We start from the raw sequence: 20768 nt of genomic DNA on the forward strand, positions 1-20768 counted from the left end.
TGGAGGAAGATTCCTTCCCCACTTGTAAACAGCCCCTGGAAACCCAGGAACCAGAAACAAAATCTCCTACCCCTGAAAGTCTGCCACCCAAGGAGCAGAGAGGAGGTAGGAGAAACAAAGGACCCAAACAGACCCATTTTGTGGAGGAGGTACAGGTCTTCCAATTTGAGGGAGTGGGATCCTCAGAGATCCTGGGAAAAGGATCTTCTCCTTCAGAGATGGGGGAACTCCTCCCAAGGAAAAATGGGTCCCAAGGGATTCCAACCTAGACTGGGTAGATGTGGGGATTGAGCTGTCGCCGCCCATCATTCTATCCCAGAACCAACAAGACCGAAAACCCCTGGTTCAAACCCATCCTGGTGACTGCCTCCAAAAAGGGGGGGGCGGCCCAGAACCGGAACCAGGGGAACCCAAAACCGCTTCAATAGACTGGGTAGATGTGGGGATTGAGCTGTCGCCGCCCATCATCCTATCCCAGAACTAACAGCATCAAAATCCCCGGGTTCAAAGCCATTCTGGTGAGTGCCTCCAAAAAGGGGGGGGGCGGCCCAGGACCGGAACCAGGGGAACTCGAATATCCTCTTTCAAGTTGCCAACTTTTTCTTGCAGATTCCCACGACTCTCCACAGAATTCTGCCCAAATCTCTTCTCTCCCAATGTCCAAAACCAGAAAATTAGCCCACCAGTTGTCCAAAAATGTGCATTATCTGTGCCCCCTTGAGGAGAAGGAGGGAAGATACTATGCCCCGGTACACGTACAGGGGCAGGGTACAATTTTGGCACTGGTGGACACTGGATCCCAAGCTACTCTTCTGTCCAAAACGGCCTTTGATGAACTAAATGCAGGAAGGGGGGAGAATTACCGTATTCCTCTCACCTCTCTTCCTGGACAACTCCAGAACTTTGACGGGAAGGAAATTCCTGTCGAGGGGACTGCAGATTTGGACATCAAAATTGGGCGACACAAGGTGAAACACCCGGTAATAGTAGTGACTCCAGAGGGCACCCCTTGTTTACTAGGGAATGACCTCCTGAGAAGGTTGTCACCCCTAATAGACTGCGTAAACAAGGTCCTCTGGACCAGACTAACCGACCAATAGAATTAAAACAGAGTGTCAACCATATTAGTTTAAACGGCACATGCCACATGGTTGAACAAAAATCTGACCAAGTAGATTTTCACTTCCAGAACAACCAAATTCCAGATGTGACAGTAATAGCAGTAGGACAACAGACTGGTGATGGGGGTCCTCTCTATTTCTGAAAATCAACCTTCCTTCCAGTTTAAGGTGGTATTCCACATTGGAAGGAACCACTCTGAAATTCTTTACTAATCCACAATCAGAAACTCCCACTCCTATGGTCCAGAAAGATGTGAAATCAGCTCAGAGCCTGGCTGATATTCAGCAAATTGGAGAGCAGTTGTTCATCCCTGTTCAGTTAAATGATGGGAAGGACTCTGTTCTCGCCCGAGTGTGTGTGGACAACGGTAAGAGCTTCATCAGCGAAGCCATGTTCCGCCAACTCCCAAAAGATCCAGCCATTCCCACATTCAAACTGATAGACAAATGGGAAATGGATCTGGAAACACCCAATTCCAAACATCTCCTGCCATGCAGGTGTATGCTCAAAATCTCCATTGGCAACAAGAGCATAGTCCATAATTGTTGGGTCGTGCGAGACGTCACTGCCGCCTTTTACTTAGGAAGTGATATTCTCAATCGCTTTGCCATTAGTTTGGACCTAATAAACTTCAAAGCTTAGTCCCGATTAGCAATTAATCCCATGGGCTTTGATGATCCAGAAAAAGCATTTAGGTCAGCTCAATTGCTACCTTATGCAGTTGAAATTCAGATTGAAGAGGAAGTCACCATCCCAGAAAGGACCCAACAATTCTCCCTGGGAGTGAAAGTTAAAAGAGGACAAAAATTGAAACACCCTGATGCTAATATTCATCTAAATGCTTCTCTCCAACAGCAAGGGTTGGGGGTAAACCCAACACCATTAGTCAACATAGAACATGACACCATTCCAATAGAGGTGGATAACAGTGACTTAAAGAGTATTACTCTAGCCGCGGGCACCATTATTGGAATGGCGGTTACTGACCGACATTTCTCCATTGATTTAAGAAATGAACTGTTAGGACCAATCCCCAAGGACTGTTTTGACAGTGACAGTGATGACAATACAACACCAGACACGATCTTTACCCGGCATGGGGGGAACTTCCTGGTGTAAACTTCTTGCCCTTATGGTAAGGAAGATGTGACTTGTGACTTCAGAGGGGATGAGGTGATTTATTTTCCAGGTCCATGAGGGCTGCCTTTCCCACCTGAAGCCTCCAGTCCAAATCAGCACTCTGACCAGGGACTTCTCCACCCAGCTGGAGGAGGCCGCTGAGATAGCAAAACCAGAAGTCTTTCCAGGCTTCAGACAGATGGTGGAAAAGAGAGTCAACCTAGCTGATGCCTGCGTGACTCTGGAACAGAAGCAAAAATTGAAACAAGTTTTCTTGGATTTCCAAGATCTCTTTGCGGTAGACTCATATGACTGTGATCGCACCGACATCCACACAACAACAATTTCCACGGACCCTGGCATGACTCCAGTGTTTGTGAAGCAATATCGTTTGCCCCTCGCATCCATGGAGTCCCTTACTGAAATAATTACGAACCTTGAGTCCCGGGGAATAATCCGTCCAGTCCACAGCACCTTCAATAATCCGGTGCTGGGAATATTGAAGCCAAACGGCCAGTGGAGACTCTGCGCCGACCTTAGGGAGCTCAACAAACGGGTCCATACTTCCCGATGGCCTCTGCCCTACATTGACCAAGGGCGGGCCCAGATTCAGGGGTCACAGGTATTCACTGCAATAGACCTGACCAATGGATAATGGGCCGTGCCTGTCAGTAGGGAGGACCAATTCAAACTGGCTTTTACCTTGTGGGGCCAGCAGTACACATGGACCCGGACTCCCTTCGGATACCTCAACTCCGGCAATGAATTCAACATTTTCCTACACAAGGCCATGCACGACCTGGGTGCGAGGGGTAACCTGGCTTATGTAGATGATGTCCTCATCAAAAGTTCATCTGTGGAGGAACACATAGCGGAGAACCGTTATGTTCTGACACAGTTGAGGGCCGCCGGAGCAATACTCTCCTTTCAAAAAGGACAGTGGTGTAGAACCCGTGTTAATTTCTTGGGGCATGAGATTACTCCTCAGGGTCTCTGTCCCCAGGAAAAGAAAGTGGAAGCACTTCAGAAACTGAAAGACCCCACAAATCTGCGGGAACTAAGGAGCCTCCTTGGACTGACTAACTATAGCAGAAAGTTCATTGAGGGCTACGCAGAGATCACTAGACCCCTGATTCATCTTTTGAAGGGGGGGGTCAAGTGGGAATGGGGTCCAGAACAATCTGAGGCAGTAAGACAACTCAAAAGAAGCCTCTCACAAGCGCCCTGCCTAGCTTACCCTGTCAGAAACAAGGAGTTTTTCCTGGAGACCGGGTTCTCTAATACGTGCTTGATGGCAGTATTATACCAAAAGCATGACAAGGTCAATAAAGTAATCTCCTATGCGAGCAAAACTTTATCCTCTGTGGAGGAAAAATTCAACGATTGTGAGAAGGCACTCCTGGCAACGGTGTGGGCATTGAAGAATTACTGCCCGTTCATCCAGGGGGAACACATCATAGTGGAGACTCCACACCAGCCTCTGCAATATCTCCAAAGTGATAGAATCCGGGCAGGAAATGTGAGTAATTCCCGACTTACTTCCTGGATTCTGTCAATGCAAGGCTTTCCTGTGGAGGTCAGGTATGGCCAAAACAAGAAGTGTCCCCTTGTGCAAGGTCTGGCTGACTTGCATGATTATGCCAGAGAAAACTGTCTCGAGGACGAAAGTCTAAAAGTCAAGGACAACATGGAGGCATACCTTAATTCCCCACACAAAGTCTTTGAAGAAGACAAGTGTGAGGGAATGCCCACTGTCTATGTGGATGGATGCTCTTACCATGTTGACAACAATGGGGAGAAAGAACTGGTGGCCGGCGTAGGGAATGCATGGGTGAATGAGTCCCCAGAACCCTCCGCTGGGTACAAAATTGGTCCCCGAAGTAGTCAGGTGGCAGAAGTGATGCCTGTGCATCAGGCCATCCTCACTGCTGTCCAACATCAACTCCACGAACTGGTCATAATCACAGATTCAGATTATGTACGGAACGGGTTTGTGGAGCACCTGGTTAACTGGAAAACCAGAGGCATGTTATGTGCTAATAACAAACCCTTGAAACATGGGAAGTTAATCCAAAATATTGATGATCTGGTCACCGTGAATGGGATGACCATCTATTGGAAGAAGATCAAGAGTCATTCCAAAGTAGAGGGACCAGACAAAACTGGAAATGACTTAGCTGATCAGCTGGCCAAAACCGGGGCCATCCAAGGGAATCTAATAGAGATTGAGTCCCTGATGGGGGAAATCCAGGTCACTGCTATCACTAGGTCCCAGACAAATGCTCACAATGATCTTTCAACTGCACAATGGAGTAAGGAGACCCCAGATGCTGATTTGATTACGGCTCAAAAGGGGATCCAATAATTGGTAAGTTTTACCAACACATTGAGGACCCTGAGAATTTTCCCCTGACGGATACCGATTAAATTGGGAAAGAGCACCTTAGAGTGTTGATGAAATGTCCAAAGATGTTCCGAATCCAAGACGGTTTGTTGGTAAGGAAATCCCAAGCTGGCCATGATCAGTGGGTGGTCCCTACCTCATTCCGAAGCCTGATGTTAAGTCACGCCCATGATGCGGCCACCGCCGGTCAGAGGGGGTTTCATACAACACTTGAGATCTTAAGAGAGGTTGCATACTGGCCACACATGGGACATGACCTTGACCAATACTTGAAGGGGTGTCTTGTGTGTTCACAATTTCAGCCAACATCCCTCACACACCGGGTGGCTCTCCAAAAGAGGGGGATGACACTGCCATGGTCAGATTTGCAAATCGACTTCATAGGCCCCGTGATTCGCTCCTCTAGGAGAAACAAGTACATGCTTGTTTACCAAGTGGGTGGAATGTCTCCCGGCACCAAACTGCAAGGCAGAAACAGCAGCTGCCCTGATGATCAACCACATCTTTTCGCGTTTTGGTCTACCCCAAAGAATTGAGTCAGACAGAGGTAGCCATTTTACCAGCAAAGTAATGACTAAGATGTGGGAGATACTGGGGGTCAAAAGGAAGCTACATATTGCTTACCGGCCAGCTTCTTCTGGGGCAGTAGAACGCTACAACCGGACCATTGTGAGCATATTAAAAAAGTTTGTGGCAGATTCTGGGCCAAGTTGGGATATCCGATTACCTCTGGTCCTAATGGCCATCAGATCTACCCCTTAATCTGCAACTAAAATGCCATTTGAGCTGATGACTGGACGCAAGATGGTGCTTCCCCAGCATTTGCTCTACAGGACCCAAGAGCAGATATTGATAAATGCCTCCACAACTCATGAGTATGTGGAGAATTTAAGGAAACACCTCCAACATGCTTTTGCCTATGCTCAGCGAAATCTAGAAAGATCAGCTGATAGCATGAAGACCCATTATGATTTGAAAACTTCCAGGAAAGTATATAATGTGGGAGACCGGGTCTATCTATACAATTTCCAAAGGAACCAGGCCAAACAGCGAAAATATTTGCCTACATGGAAGGGACCTTGTGAAATCGTGGACAAGATCTCCCCAGTCGCTTACAAGATCTGCATCCCCAAAGGTAGTTTGGCAGAGGGGGAAGACAAGTGGGTCCATATTAATCAGCTAAACTGTTGCAATCCCAGGCACGCTCTGCAACAACTGGAGGAGTCCTCTGCAATACCAGAGGGGGCCGCTCCAGAGTAATTCAGTTCCAACCCTAAAATATTCCACATATCAAAAATATAGTAACATAATGTCAATGTCTCCTAATTATATCACGTTTTTATAATAAGACTGCAAAATGTATCCTGATGTATAAAATGTATCTGTTCGCCACACCATTAATAGTGGTGGAAAAATGTCTAGGAATGTGTATTGCCGCTTTGCTTTGTCATCCTAGGAGAAAGAAAACCCGGAGACTGACCACGGAAGATGACCTGGAGACCGGGAGCAAAGATCTGAGGGGCCCGGGGTCCCGCCCAATACTCCCATCAGGACCGGTGAGGAGAACTGATGGAGGTAAAGATTCTGAACGTTGTCATCTACGGAATCGGAAGAAGATGATGCGCACATCCCAGCGCTTGGATCAAACCATCCTTTGCACCCGACTCCCCCTCGACTCGAAATCAAAGCGCAGTCGGGCGGGGTGGTTTGTTGTCTGTCCTGACCCACGTTTGGACTATTATGCTGCAACATTTGGTGCTGTGGGCTTAGGAAATCCAAGAGGGCGGAAAACCCCACGTTTGCGCCAGAATCCAGGAGAATCGTGCAGTTTTGCGCACACCAAAATGGTCCCCTGACCTGCCACCCACCAGTGCAAAGAAAAATGGTTATGTTCAAAACCTTTTTTTTTTTATTAATGTCAAAAATCGCTAAGATCATGGGCCCGGAACCACCAAACAAAAATCCAACTATGGTTGAGTGTTTTACTTTACTCTACTACAGATCCACATCAATCCCATGTCAAGCAAGGATCATATACTATCAAGTAAAATCCTTTCCTTTTGAAAGGTATTAATTCAAGACAGCTGTCAAAAATAGGTGCAGTACCGGCATTGGACACTGACCAGCGCTGGCGCTCTATAAATCCTGACAGGAGAGCTGTCTTGTAGAACTGTGCAGTGAACAGAAGGGGGTCTTATGTAATTAAAAGTTGAAAAGACATGCCTTTCCTGAGAACTCTTAACACCCCAGAGACCCACACCAGGAGGCAGGATATCACATGGCCCTGTTGATTGAGAGGGAGGGGGCTTTCCTGCAGCCTGCTGGACCCAACACAATAGACCCTTTCAATTGAATGGAGTATGCTGATTTGGGTGTGGACTGTAAACAGAGCTCTGCCTGAAAGGAGAGACATGTGATCCCTGACTCCCCCAGTTCCTAGGGGCGGGCCAGACAGGACTGTGGATTCATATTGCAGCAAATATATGTTTAAGTTAAATGCTTCTAAAGTCTTGTATTAAGCTCACAGAAATGTACAATTTTCGGATCCTGAAAATGAAAAATGCCCTCACGATTTGAGCCCAAATTCCACTTTGTACGGTGTTCTGGGACCGAACCCCGCTATTTATTAATATTGCAGACTCTGTGTTTAGGATAGAGACATAGTAATTTCCAGTAATATACTCAGGGAAGGGGTGCAGGTCTGTGTAAATTTTGAGAAAAAAAAAAAAATTGGGCGAAAGTCACTAAAAAGCACAAAATGTTGCCATTTGTGAACCCAGGCTCTGAGGGGGATCAGAGTTGGGCGAGAGTGTATCTTAAATTAATCTGTGAAATGTGTATGTAATTTCAACGACGTGTGTATCTGGGAAACCTGTTAGTTATGAAAAATTAGTTTTCTAAGTAAAAGCAAAGGGGCGTTTCTTCAATAGACTGTAAGACTCTGACTCACTCTGACACACTATCCCTTCTCAAATCAGGTCACAGAGAATCCTTGACCTATCAAATCATGAGAGGGTTGGGCATGCAGAATGAGCCGACCCACCCACTTTCAAAACACATAAAAAGAGACTGCTTGGACAGACAGAGATTCACTTTCCACTTTCTTGCGGAGCATTTTGACGGACGACTTCACATCCAGATTCCAGACTTTACATCCAAAGATCCAGAACTTAACTACAGAACTTAAAGCAAAGGCCTTACCCACAAGCTGAGAACTCTTCTCAGCAGGCCTTCAGAATCCAGCAGTCCACTCAAACTATTCTACAGCCGGGCAAGCTGTTGGATTCTTTGCCAAGAACTTTTGCCAGAACCGGTAGCAGACCCAGAAAGCAGTGCTGTATCCAGAGAGACCAGACCAGATCGCTGTGAGCAGAACCAGAGATCCAGACCAGACCAGCAGAGAAGAGCTGACCCAGATAGCTGTGACTTCAGAACCAACCGCCCGGAGTCCAGTCCCAACCTGACCAGACCCTGACGGCCTATTTCAAATTCATAGTGTGAGTACTCAGCCAGAACTGTGCAAAACCAATCTCTTAGCTTAAAAATAATCGAATTCAAACCATTTCCACCTATCTAGAACTGCATCATAGAATTGTGTGTCCATCCTGTTGATCCAAAACCTTCCACAGCGCATCTGTCATTCTGAAACTTTAATTTCATTTCTGAAAATCTATCTCCACACAATCGTCCGTATCCTTGGAACCGTGTGGGCTAGGGACGAGATTTAACTTGCATTTGAAAGCTAAGATTCCAAGCTTTCCAACAAGCCTAAACTTCCTACTCCCTATAGTTTTTCTGTAGTCGCGCTCGACGCATTCGGAAAAATTGCCGCAAATTGAAAAATTAGCTCCTGTTAAAATAGCTGCTTTCGCTGAACTGCTAAAATTCGTTTTCAACCTACTAATCCCTCATTGAGTATTGCCAGTGTGACTTGAACTAACCTTAAGTAGCTATCACCTACCCTGAATCTCCTATAGGGAATTAAAATCATTTTTTAGCATATTTTCACTTCTTTGCAAACCACATTTAAAGTATTTTGCCTGTGTTTTAAAATCATCCCTGTGATCTAAGCTTGCTAGGGGGAACTGGACTACATTTGATTGTATTCCTGAGAACTGTGTGCTCTTCTTTCCATCTTTTTATATTGCATAAGGGGGGGGGTAGTGAATTGCCAAAAGGGGAAAAGTGATTACATTGTCTTTTGTTGAAATCAAATCAAGGTTATTCCTGTGTTGCATTCTTTTCCGTCATTGTTTTTCCTTGAAACCTTAAAAGCATTCCTACTTACCTTATCCTCCCTATACCAACTCTTAAGTAATTAAATCAGTGTGCTAGTGTAACATCACCCAGTGTTGATCACTGTCATATTCTTAAGTGTGATATCAAATATTAATTTATTATAAAAGTGTGATATAAATATTTTGTTTAATTTTCCAATAAATCTTTTAAATTTCAAAACAAACCTACTTCTTGGCTCAGTGAGGTCAGGGGTATTCAAAGAGAGGGGCGTTATATAAGGGTTTATCATCCAGACTTAACTTGTCATATAACTTGTCATAACAATATATAAATAAGGGCTTCCCTTGGGCGTCCCAGACGAAGCACTGACTTAGTAAGATTGGTGAATTGAAGTCACTTGACAAGCACGGGCACCTAGGCCGTGCAGAGTAGGCTGATTTGAAACGTTTGTGAGGATCTCCGAAATTTAGTTCAAACGAGAAGGAAAAGGCTAGCGCCGATTTCCATCACATGGGTTTTCAAAGTCAAACAGTGTTGTTGATGCTTGTGCTACTTCGATAGAGACCGAAATTGCGGAGAGGATTGAGAGGGTTGATGTAGCAGTCCTTACCACCTTCCCTTTTTTGGGTTGTAATTTTGGTGCAACAGGGTCCGAAGTCTTGTAATTGCTTCTTAGTAAATGCCCCTCTGCTGATCGCTCGGGTTGGGGTTGAAGATCTGGGGGCCCAGACACATCGGTTGCATCTTCAAAAAGCTCCATTCCGTCGGACCGTCCGGGGCTGGCCGCGGACTCCCGAAGACTGTCTCAACCTCGTCTCAAGCTCCGCTCACCGCTCCGCGGTGTTTGCTGTGTATAAGTGGGTCCTCCCACAATAGACACGGTAGAGAGAGTGCTGCTGAAGACTGTCTCAACCTCGTCTCAAGCTCCGCTCACCGCTCCACGATGTTTGCTGTGCATAAGTGGGTCCTCCCACAATAGATAACGGTAGAGAGACTGCTGCCGAAGACTGTCTCAACCTTGACTCAAGCTCCGCTCACCGCTCCGCGGTGTTTGCTCTGTATAAGTGGGTCCTCCCACAATAGACACGGTAGAGAGACTGCTGCCGAAGACTGTCTCAACCTCGTCTCAAGCAATATTTAGGAGGAGATCCACTACAACTCCCGTTTACATTAGTCCCCCATGCCCTGTAACCAGGGCGACTGGCCTTAATGTTACTTTCACGTTTCCAGCATTTTTAACACCATGGTGTGATGTTTCTGGTACCTTTCCGGCTACTATCTGCGTATGGTTCCAGATCCTGTGTCCTGATCACTGGTGTGTAGTACCCTTTTTTAAGTGCTGGGCACAGCACTTCTTGCCTATTTTAAGTGCTGACCATAGCACTTCTTTTAACCACTTGCGTAAATATCAGTAAATGGTATTTATTTTTCATTGAACATGTTTTGAGTCTGTTTCAAAACAGTTTTCAAGAGTTTGTTTTCAAATGATGTTTTTGGAGTAATGACATCGTACTCTTTCAGGGGGCTCAGCTGCAACAATACGTGGAAGAATTGCGCTTGTATAACACCTATACATGATGTGTTTGTCAAAAGAAAATCTTGAGGGACTGCCTTAACAATATATGCTAATATTGTAGCTGTCAAACACTTTTCTGACTGCTTGTATCCAAAGAATATCATGTGGCCTGTGAACATATATGTGTATATTTTAACAGAATTATTTTATATTTTGTATGATGTTGTATAATATATGCAATTTAATAATAAATTGGATAAAGGACCCCATACCCTACGTTATAAAGATATTGCAAGTCACTGAGGAGCTTTGTGACCAAATAGAGGAACGAGTTTGAAGGCTGGGTTCCTTAATAAGGTCACAGAATTCCAAGCAGACTTGTAATATCCTTTTTACTTACGGTAGTGGGTATTGTATTCCTTATAATACATGGCCACGCACTGTCATTCCATTTAATACCTAGTCTCTTGCATAATGTGAGATCCTACATTTTCTGATCCGATCCATATAATCAATATAGAGTCTGTTAGGATTTTAAAAAGCAAAAATGCAGCTCCTCATTTTTTAGCAAACAAATTGCTCAAGCAGTTTAATAAAATGTATCAAAAACGTTTTTTTATTTGCTTTTAGCAGATTCCTGCTCACATGTGTTGAACTCCAGCAGTGCGCAAACATTCTACCATAAACAGTTCCTTGCCACTTAATTTCTGGAAAGTGACACCGAAATGTATTCTGCAAGTAAGGACATTTAGTGCTGGAATTCTCTCTGCTGGAATTCTCTCTGCTGGCTCAAGCAGCAGGCATTTTGACGTCACAACTGATGTGTAATAACAGAGCAGTTGTGATGTCATTTTATTATTACAGGTCTTTTGTAATGTCACAAAAAGCTTGTAATAAGATTAATTTCAGGCTTCTATACCGATACTGCAGACTGCCATGTATTATAAACCAATAACATTTTAAATTACATAAAACATAATAGTGTGGTCTAGCTCAACAATAAAGACCAGCAATGCTACAATAAGACACATTTTAATGCTGCTTGTACGAAACAACATCATGTGGCCTGTCTCAAAACTAATGGGCAGCATCGTCGCTGCAAAACGCATATTTATGCTGCCTGTTCTAAAGGGCGAGTAATCTGTCATAGGCTCAATTGCCACTGAAGGACATATCCATTCTCTAAGTGCCCAACTCATATCCTATTAGCTGGCTCAACAATGTAGGCCACAGATGGTTCTTTGATACACAAGCTTCTCGACATTGAGAGGTGGAGCCAAGAATCCTTACCATTTGTCCCTATTACCCAGGCCCCTCACTACCTAGCAGGCACATGCTCTCCTAGTTTCTAGGTTCCTTTCAATTTTTCTCTCCCTGTCAGAAATCTGTAACTCCTCACAACTCTTGCCCCTACCTTGATCCAACCCAGCCTCCGTGTTCTTTCCTGCTCTTGCTACTGATACCCCCACCTCCAGCTGTTACCATTCACAGCAGATACTCTCTTCTACCTCCAGACGTTACTTACTCTTCAGACTTCCAAGTCATTTGTCCACTTGCTACCTCCTCCAGCAACGACTCTACACCACTTCAACTGATGCTACTCTCTTACTACAACTCTCAGCACCTCCCACTGACACCACCACCACCTCCAACTGATCACCACTTTCACCTGAAGTATTCTATTCCTGCCAACTCCCAGCAGCCTTTCCTGCCACCCCCAATAGCTCTTCCTTGTTCCTTCTTCCCTATCATCTCCAAAATTCTCCACAGTCCCCGTAAAGTGCTCCAAAATCCTCCAACCACCAGCTGCAATCTACTCCACAATCCCACATTACCGTAATTAACAGTGCCGCTAAAAGCGCCAAGGGCGCAGGCACGCAATCTCCCATGCTGTAAATACCGGCATGGCGCAAAGTGGGGAACATCAGTGGGGAACATCACGAGTCGGGCGGATATGCAATTAACTAGGTATGCCAGCCATTGTGAAGGGCGTAAAGTACCTTACCACCATGGTGCTAATACCGCCATCGCGGACTAACCGTAAACGGCCATGTGCAATGTTCCCAACTGCCACAGGTGCACACAATCAGCACAGGTGGAGGCTATACAGACTGGGCAAGCACGAAAGGAGCACACCCCACCCCTTCCCACACCCAGTCACACTCCACAATGATCCCAATACTACTAGCAATGCTGGGGCTGGAGGACCTGATTGCAGCGGAATTGCTACAACAACAACAAGAACAACAACAACAGGCAGCACAGAGGAGACGCATGAGGAGAAGGTGGGCAAGGCAGGGCCAGCATGGCCTACCAGCACAGCCAGTGGCACCACGCATTCAGCCCCAATCCCACGCATCAGAGCCAGTCCATTCAACCTAACGGCTGAGGACCGGCACACCATCACCACCATTGATACATGACGACATTGTCAGCCTGAATGAAACACGCACCGCCATCCCACCCCTAATGAAGGTAGTGTCTGTGCTCCACTTCCTGGCCACAGGCACCTCCCAGCACATAGTGGGGCACTTGCATGGCATTTCACAACCATTATTCTCACGTACACTGAACCAAGTGCTTGATGCCCTCCTCAAGCACACAGATGACCATGTTTCCTTACCACGGTCTGCCCAGGAGATCTCAAACAACAAATTAGGTTTCCATTCACTGGCTGGCATACCTAGTTGCATTGGCGCCATCGACTGCACCCATGTGGAATTGGTGGTCCCACATGCCATGGAGGTAGCGTACAGCAACCGTAAGCTATACCACTCAATCAATGTGCAAATCGTATGTGACTCAAACAGGATCAGCACACATTGTTGTGCCCCATTCCCCGGATCTATCCATGATTCAATGATCCTACGGAACTCGACAGAGTGCATTCGGGTCTCCTAGGAGGCTAAGCACAGGGAGTTTCGGGTACCTCTCTCACTTCCTGCCCCCGCCAGACACACTGGAGCCAGAGGAGGGTTTCACTCGTGAAGCCCGCCAAAGACAAAATGAACAAAGGGACCAAACCTGGTTTGGCGTGCAGAGTAAATCTCAAGAAGGACCTTTCCACAAACAAAAATGGCACCCTTGGGTGCTTTACTGCAGCTGCGAACGCAGCCTGCCGTAAAATCCCATAATGGTAGTAAAAGGTAAACCACTGCCACCAGCCATTCAGTTAGAAAAAGGTAACATAAACATGTTACATGAGAAGCTAGACATACTAGGTAACCCCTCCAGCACCCTATTGTAAGATAGTATGTGCTGGGTCTAGAAAGTTGCAAATGTAAGTAAAGTCAAGTTCACTTTACTGCTCTGGGAAACAGTAGTTTATCCCAAAGAAGGTATTTAAACCTATGTGAAATCTGCAAGATTTCCCTGTTCACTGCACTGAAGGTGCTGTGTGGCACAATATAAAAGATGATGCCTATGGAGTTTGTCAGACTCCACAACCAAAAGAAACACAGAGTACAAAATCACATTATAATACATGAGTGGGAAAAAGGGTCTCACTCTCTCCAGGTTAAGCGACAGGAGGATTTAATCCACCCGTGGATGAACCTCCTTACTCCAGTCGGTTATACTTTCTGGAGAGACCATCAACATTCTGGTGATTACACCCTGACCTGTGTTCTATGGTAAAATCAAACCCCTGTAGGCTGATTGACCATCTTAACAATTTAGGATTCTCCCCCTTCATCTGCATTAACCATCTCAAGGGCTGGTGGTCTGTTTGAATTACAAAAGTAGATCCATACAAGTATGGTCTAAACATCTTCAAATACCACAAAATGGCAAAACACTCACGTTCTATGGTTGCCCACCTTGTTTCAGGTTCCTTCAGTTTCCTACTGATGGAGCAGATTGGGTGTTCCCTGCCTTTCTCATCCAGATGACTCAGAACTGCACCTATACCTGTATTGGAAGCATCCGTTTATACAATAAAGGCTTGGTTATGTCAGGAGCTCTCAGGACTGGAGCATGACAAAGGGCTTTCTTAAGTCCTTGAAATGCCTTAGTGCACTCCTCATTCCACCTGACCTTCTTGGGGAATTTGGTTGAGGAGATCACATTCTAGGGAGAAGCTATGGTCCCATAGTTCTCAATGACGTTCCTATAGTACCCTGTGAGATCTAGAAAGGCTCTCACCTGGGTTTGAGAAGTAGGGGTGGCCCAGTCCTGTACAGCTTGTACCTTGCTAGACAATGGCCTTATTCCACCTCCTCCTACCTCACGTCCAAGGTATACCACTTTACTCTGACCAATTTGACATTTAGTTGCCTTTATGGTCAGATTGGCCTGCCCAAGAGCCTGCAATACATATCCTAAGTGGTCAATATGTTCCTTCCAAGTAAGGCTGAACACTGCAATGTCATCCAAGTATGCCATGCAGAAGTCCTCCATCCAATTCAGAACATGATTTACCATCCTTTGGAATGTAGCAGGTGCATTCTTTAGTCCAAAAGGCATAACCTTAAATTGTTAGAGGCCTCCTGGGGTTGAAAATGCAGTTTTCTCCTTGGCATGGTCAATCAGAGCTATAGCTTTAGGTTAGGTCAAATGTACTGAGGTACTTGGCTGAACCAAGTTTGTTCACCAGCTCATCTGTCCTAGGTAAAGGATGGGCATCAGTCGTGGTGACTGCATTAAGAGCTCTATAATCAACACAGAATCTCAATTCCTTGGGCCCTGCCTTTGGCACTAGTACAACAGGACTAGCCCATGGACTTGTAGATGGCTCTATTACCCCAAGATCAAGCATAATGTTGACCCCTTCCTTTATGTGGGTTCTTACATGGTCTGACATCCTGTAACCTCTGCTTGTAACAGGTAAACAGTCACCAGTGAGAATCTAATGCTGGCCCCAAGGGGTCAAGCCTGGTGTTAGTGAAAACAGAGAGGCAAACTGATTTAACAGAGCTTTGCATCCCTCCTGTTGTTTCAGTGTCAAATCAGAAGAGAGTTTAACTCCTTCTATCTTTCCATCTAAAGGTTGTCCCCTGAGGAGGTCAGGTAGAGGCTCACTCTCCTCCTCCTCCTCTTGAGGAGCAGATGCTAGAAGCAAAGCTCCCAGTTCTGGCCTAGAGACATAGGCCTTTAGGCGGTTGGTGTGAAAGACCCTGGGGGCCTCCTTAGGATTGCCTAAGTCCACCAAATAATTGACCTCTCCCACTTTTCCCACAACCTTGAAGGGTCTAATCCATTTGTCATGTAAGGCACTCTGCCTCATAGGTACCATTACTAGAACTAGCTGGTCTTGAGCAAACTCAACCATCTTGGGTTTCTGGTCATGCCAATGCTTCACCAGAGCCTACCCTGCTTTCAAGTTATCAGAAGCTTCTGTCATCATGTGTGACATTCTCCTTCGGAGACCTAACATATAGTCAGTGACTCCAACTGGCTTGTGGGAAGGAGCACTCTCCAACCACTCCTTGATTAGGGCCAATGAACCTCTAACCGGATGACCATAGAGAAGCTCAAAGCGACTGTATCCAACCCCTTCTTGAGGGACTTCTCTATAAGCAAAGAGAAGGCATGGCAGTAGAAGGTAACACTTTCTTCTAAGGGGTTCTTCTAAAGCACTTATCATGCTCTTCAATGTCCTATTAAACCTCTCTACCAACCCATTGGTTTGGGGATGGTAGGCTGCTGGGAACTTGTAGGTCACTCCACAGTTTTTCCACATGGCTTGCATGTAGTGGGACATACAATTGGTCCCCCTGTCTTAGATAACCTCCTTAGGAAAACCTACTCTGGTAAAAATACCAAGTAGGGCCTTAGCCACTGCCTGAGCAGTAACAGTCCTCATAGGTGTAGCTTCAGGGTACCTGGTAGCATGGTCTACCACAAGCAATATAAATTGGTTGCCTGAAGTTGTGGGAGTGTCTAAGGGACCAACAATGTCGATTCCTACCCTCTCAGAAGAGACTGCCACCACTGGGAGAGGCACCAAAGGTGCCACATTCTTGGCTCCACTCTTGCCAGAAGTCTGACAAGTGTGCCAGCTTCTACAGAACATATCTACATCAGACCCCATCTTGGGCCAGTAGAAAGAAAGAGAAATCCTTTCCTTGGTCTTCTTAAAACTTAAGTCACCAGCTAAAGGTATATCATGGGCTAACTGTAGAAATGGAGGTCTCACCTCCTGAGGCACTACCAGTCTTCTGTAGTCCCCTGGGATAGACTCAATAGGTTCACTGTAGAGGAGGCCATCCTCCCGTACAACCTGTGCTTCCCTGGCTCTTACCCTTCCAGCTGGGAAGCTGCCAGTTGGCAAGATATTCAAGAGGGGCCACCTTCTGTAAGCAATGTCTGCAGCTCAGGATGGTCTTTAGGATCCAGATCTCGAACAGGGGGAAGTTCTTCTTCCATCTCTGTGTCATCAGTAGCTGACGCAACCTCTTCTGGTTGGACCTCACAGTCAGCCTCAGCTGGTGGCAAAGTCACAGGTGTGACTGTGGACTGTCCTCTCGGCGATGTCCTGGTTTTGTGCACAGGAGTGCTACTCTACTTGTTCCTTGAGACCTTGGGTTTCACCTTTGTCTCTTTCTTCTTGGAAGTAGAAGTTTGTCCTTCCTGTGGACTGGGTGTTATAGGTTCTTCTGTAACAACTCACTGACAGTCATCCAAGGTGAGCTCTCTGGCCTTCCGTCTTAGTTTGTTCCAGCTTCCTTTTACTGGGAGGCCTTGGGGTGCTTGATACAACTCCAAGAGTTTGTAAGTCATTCCCCAGCAGGACTCTCCCAGGCACCTCGCTCTGAACACTGACAGGTATTCTTACAGTCATTTTCGCACTGGATGAGAGCTGGTAGTATTGAAACCATCTGAATAGGGCCTCCAGCAACATTAGTGGGGCCTTTCGTCTCACTGTTTTATTGTTTGATTGATTCATATTGTAATTGCTTCAACCGTTATATCGTTTATGTTTTATGTATTATGTTGTTCCATGTACAGCGCTTTGGCGTAAGGCGCTTTATAAATCAATAATTACAAATACAAATACAAATCCGCAGGTTTGAAAAATGTTTCATCCACCACTGTGATGCTGGCCCCAGTGTCTCTAATGGCAGGGGTCTCCTGACCATTTACAAGTACACTGTCCTTGTAGTACTCTTTGGTGTTATCTGGTATATAATTATACACATCTAGATGCTGCTGTTCCCACAGACCCAAGGACCAGGGACACTCAAGAAACACTGGCTGAGACTCCAATGGTATCTTCAGCCAATAGATGAAAGTTTCCATTTGCCATATGTTTCTCCTTCAGGGAGAAAAGCTACAGAGGCAGTGTGGAACCCTGAAGGTTTACCCTTGCATCTGGGATCCCCTTTCACATGGCCAGTAGACCCATAAGCATAACCTTTACCAAATGTTTTCTGGAATGGGGGTTTCTGCTGACTTCCTTCTGGTTTGGCACCAGAGGTTTCACTGGACTGACCTGGTTTCCCATGGTGTTTACCCTTGTTCTGTTTGTGGCCCTCTTTTGGATGGAAGGTTTTAGAATTCTCTTTGTAATATTTCTTGTGCTGTTTCCCCTCATCCTGTGCTGTCTCAGTTCAGGAGAGCATGCATCAAAAATAGATTCCAACAAAAACAGATTTCTCATTCCTTCAAAAGTAGGTACTGTAACTCTTAAACCAACCATTTAAGTTTTTCAAACATTCATACACCCAGGTATCCCAAGGGGCACCATCAGTCTTTTTGGGGGTCCTAACCCTCTTAAGATACTGGGAAGGAGTTTTCCCAAATCAAGCTATCAAAGCTAGCTTCACATTTTCATACTCTAATCTTTCAAATTCCCCCACCTCCATTACTGCATCAGTTGCAACCTGGGGAAGCCTAGACAGAAGCCAAGGAATCAACTGATTTCCTGTGTAACCCTGAATCCCATAGTTATATTCCAAAGCACCCAACCAATCCAAAATATCAAGCTTTGCATCATACATACTCACTGCTTCTTTAGGCATGCAAAGTCTCTTTGGACTGGAAAAACTAGAAGACTCTGGGATAGAAACATTTCCAAGAGACAATTTCCTCATTTCAAGAGCATGTTGCATTTCCATTTCCCTTAGTTTGATGTGCTGATGTTAGGTTTCAGCTTGGATTTGTAACCTTTTGAATTCTAACTCAAGTCTCATTTTCACAAGAGACACACATTCTGGACTCAGTGATGGACCTTGTAGGGTCCCAGTGGCTAAAGGTTGAGGCAAAAGGGCCTGTTGAGGTAAAAAGCGGTTCTCTTCCTCTGACTCTTCAACAATATTATAGTTAGACTCTGAATTATCATCCTTCCTCATTATCCACATTTCCTGGGTTAGTAGGTGTGACAGGCCTACTACCCAGACTTTGATTATTCAACAATCTTGCAATCAATTTATTTTTCTTTCCTTTAACAGGGAGACTCCTGGCCTTACACATTTCTTTCAGTGTTCTACTGTCACAATGACCAGGGTTTCCTGACTGAAGTTATCCATATTTGGCATGTTATACAATTGTTTTTCTAGTGGAGCTTAGCCTTGTGAAGGTATTTAAATGAACAAAAACAAAGCACATTCTTAGTGTAAGAACTCTACAATAGATCCCACTTCTGCCACCAGTGTTAGGCAAGATTGTATGCAGTACCCTTTCGGTGCACTACAACAACCCTGACCTCCTGGCAATAGAAACCCAACCTTTGGTATAAGTCTGCACTACACAGGTTGGTAGCGTGTGGAGCTACCAGGCCTATCTCAAGAGGAGTCAATGTGAGCTGTAGAGGAGTTACACAGAGATTCACAGTGACAAGTATTCAAATAAAATCTTACACACAAGGTTTCTTGATAAAACAATTATTAATATATTTATCAGTCAGTTAGAGTAAGCCTTATTCAGAAGGGAGCAATATAAAACACCACACAAATATATTTCAAAACACACACTCTTAAGTTTCTAAATCAGTAAGTACCCTTTTGGGATGGCCCCCAGACACAATTTACACCCTCAGGTGACTTCAATAGCTAGGCTGCTGGGGACATTAATGTATCACTGTTTTATTTAGAAGAGCTTAGAAATTAGGTTAAAGGGAAAAGGATATTAGAACATACATGGGATCACAAATATTCTCAACCAGACAAATACTTTTGGATTCCCCAACAAAAGCTATTCAGTGAAACAGGCTAAGCCAAAGCCAATGGGCAAAAGTGTATATGAGCTGAAGCATTTCAAACAATTGGCACTTCGGTGTGTCAGCTCCTTGCGACTACCGCAAATAGCAACCCGCAAATAAGAAAAGTCTTTACACAATGTTTTTAGAAGTCTGAAGAAAAAGAAGAATCAATGTAGGGCCATAAGCAGTTAGACTTGTGAGTAGTAGAAGATGCAAGCAAGTCTACAGCAAGAGGTAAGTTCTCTCAGACTTTACAGTGCCTTTGGATTGAAGAAAAAGTGCAGCAAATGACTTCTGTTCCTGTGCAGCTCTGCAGATCTCTCTGTTCCTGGGACTCAGTAGTGGGGACAAAAGGGAGGACTTTGGGGGACTCCTGCACTGCAATAGGATGGTCACCGCTTGCAACCGGCAAAGTTGAAACAAGTGGCATTTCGGTGTGTCAGCTCCTTCCGACTACCGCAAATATTAACACCGCGGTTCCTGTCTGTCGAGATGGCCTTTCCTTGCTTCTGGGGTTCCGCACTCTGTTGAGGGGGCTCAGGCTCGGTCAGTCCTGCTTCCTGGGACTCCGGAGGATCTTCTTGGCGCTCTTGGCCGGCTTAAAAGCAACGCACTCAAACTCGTATTCCTCTCCCTGGCAATTCGGTTTCCAGCAGCAACTCTGTGGAAATTCAACCAGCTCCGAACGGATGTCCAGGTGGCTTACTTTGGAATTGATTGGTCCCACTGACTCAATGGGAGAAGTCGTCCTTGCAGGAGCTTCTCTGTCAATACGAAAGTGGAGTTTCAGCACAGCAGCGGGGCTTCACCGGGCAAACCAACAGTCCAGGAGTTGCAGCAGGCGTCTTATTCAAGTTCTCTTCGGATTCCTTCATCCAGTGGTCGACTTTGACTTCCAAGCCAAAAGCCTTGCCTTTTATTCAGGTTTCTCCCATTCATTCCATCCTAGCTGTCAGTCACGCAGCAGCGTGGCTGTCCTTGACGGACACTACAGAGTGTATTTGGGTCTCCTAGGAGACTAAGCACAGGGAGTTTCGGGCACCTCCCTCACTTCCTGCCCCCACCAGACACCCTGGAGCCAGAGGCGGGTTTCACTAGTGAAGCCCGCCAAAGACAAAAAGAACAAAGGGACTTAACCTGGTTTCTCGCACTGAGTAAATCTCAAGAAGGACATTGCTGCAAAGAAATGGCGAAAAAAGAAGACCGTGGCCATTTTGACAAAAATGGTA

The sequence above is a fragment of the Ambystoma mexicanum genome, chromosome 2p (genome assembly GCF_040938575.1).
Source record: "Ambystoma mexicanum isolate Mex_15411 chromosome 2p, UKY_AmexF1_1, whole genome shotgun sequence".
NCBI lineage: Eukaryota > Metazoa > Chordata > Amphibia > Caudata > Ambystomatidae > Ambystoma > Ambystoma mexicanum.